Raw genomic sequence first — 2,271 nt, forward strand, 5'->3', positions numbered from 1 at the left:
AAAAATATTATTTTAAAAAAGAATACAGCTCCCACATTTCAGAAAATTCACACTACCATTCACACTACTCTCAAATTACATTTTCTTGCCAAGTTGGAGAGAGATTGTCAGATACCAGTGAGCTATACTGTCTTATAGATCTGAACCACCATGGTATTTCAGATGAAATGTATATTATCTGAGCAATTAGGGAGCTAACAAAATTTCACCAGATAGTACATTACATTGTCACTTTAAGTTCTGGTGAATTCTTTCTTCATACGCTAGGAGACCAGGGGTGACAGAAACTCGGGCCAAAACTTTATTCCACTGGTGATTTGGGGATTGATGTATGAATGAGTGTTGAACTGCTAACCAAAAAGTGGCAGTTCAAACCCATGAAAGCCTTTACTGGTGAAAGACAGGCAATCTTTCTCAATTATGATTGATAACCTCAGGAACCCGATGGAAAGGCACCACTGAATAGGAACTGACGAGCCAGCAGTGAGTGGACTTGGGTATGATTTAATGGTTAGTATCCTTCCCTTGATAGTTAAACTATATATTGCATACAGAGGAAAGATAAACATCTTTTATTATGGTGGAAATACTTTTTTAAAATTCTGTGGCTTGTATCATTTCCTGTTGCAAGGACACCATGACTATGTTACCACAGCTATTTAGAATGGCAAATGCAAAAATAGATCATCATTAACAATGAATAAACTTACCAAGAACCAGCCAAAACTAGTTTCAGGGATTTTTTTTTAAATAATAATTGTAGGAGAACCAAATGTTCCAGTAGAACCAAAGAAATGAAAAGATAGCTTACACAGGAAAACGCAATAGTATAAAATTGTTAATGCTTTCAAAGTTAATTTATTTTTCTAAAATGTTGTTATTTTATATCATCAAGCCAGAACCTTCTCATAGCTGACCTGCCAGGCAGTTTACAGAGGCAGTAAATTGCCAATACTGCCCACCCTTCTCCCATGGAGCAGTTGGTGGATTCAAACCACGTGCCTTTGGGTTGGAGGCACAACTCCTAACCACTAAACCACCAGAGTTCTCCACTCTATCTTATCTCCCACTCATAATCTAAACAGACTGATTCAAAAGTTCCTTATACTGGATTTTGTTCAGGCCTCTTTATAGTTATTTAGATCTTAAAACAAATAAATTTTGTAATGCTAAAAAAATAAAGTCTTAAAAGAATTTGTGTCAGAGGATATTGTGACTTTTAGTGAAATGAGAAGATCATTCATCCACTCTGGGATGGGTTTGTTTTATTTTTTCATTTAAAAAAATATTATCATTTGAATGTATGACAAAGCATGATGAGCATTAAATAAGATGAGCAGTCTCCTTCTTTAAACATTTGTTGTCTCTGAAACCTGATGAAGAATCACTGCAAGTCTGGATTAACTCAAAACAAATAGGTAGAGATATATTTATTCTAAAGGCTAATCTGTTACTGAGTTACCTGGCATAACCTCTGTGTGCAAATTCTCTGTTAGGCTTGTATCTTTTCCCTTATGAAACTGAATGGAAGTTGGAGACCAGGTTCTGTTTCAGATTCTGGGTGGTAAACGCTTGGTGGTTAGGGTATATCCACAGCCCTTGTGGGACCACGAGGTCCCTCTAGGTGCATGACAGAAGTGAGTGGATTCTCTGGAGGTCAGGAAAATATTTCACAGTATCTGCTCTAAGGAGTTCTACTCCAATGGATAAGACATCTATTTGAAAGTTAGTCTCAAGAATCTGATGAAGAGACACTGTAGTCGTCCTCCTCATTGTATATTTATGAATTAACATCTCAGTGTTGCTGTTGTTATGTGTCACAGCATCAGAACTTACTTATAGTTGACTCTCCAGAGGACTTTCAGCATCTGCAAACTGCACTAGAGAAGATTGTCCATCTTTTGCCTCACAGAGCAGCTAGTGGACTCAAACCATCTGCCTCTGGGTTGTCAATACAATGCTTTACCACTAGGACACCAGAATTCCCTTGAAATCTCAATAGGTAGTGGGATTTCTAGGAAGAAGGATTGGCCACCCACTTCTGAAATAGCAGGCCTCTGAAAACCCTATGCACAAGAGAACACAGGCAGACTAACAGAAAGGGCAACCTAGGTAGAACTATCAAGTATGGAAATACAAAGGAGGAGGAACAGTTGTAAGCAGACCCTACTGGTTGGAACATGGAATGTGAGAGCCATGAATGTAGGAAAATTAGAAATTGTTAAGAAAGAAATGGAACACATAAATATTGACATATTAGGCATTGGAGAG

The sequence above is a fragment of the Elephantulus edwardii genome, unplaced genomic scaffold (assembly GCF_000299155.1).
Source record: "Elephantulus edwardii isolate Elephantulus edwardi_28Jun2011 unplaced genomic scaffold, EleEdw1.0 scaffold00017, whole genome shotgun sequence".
NCBI classification, from domain to species: Eukaryota; Metazoa; Chordata; class Mammalia; order Macroscelidea; family Macroscelididae; genus Elephantulus; species Elephantulus edwardii.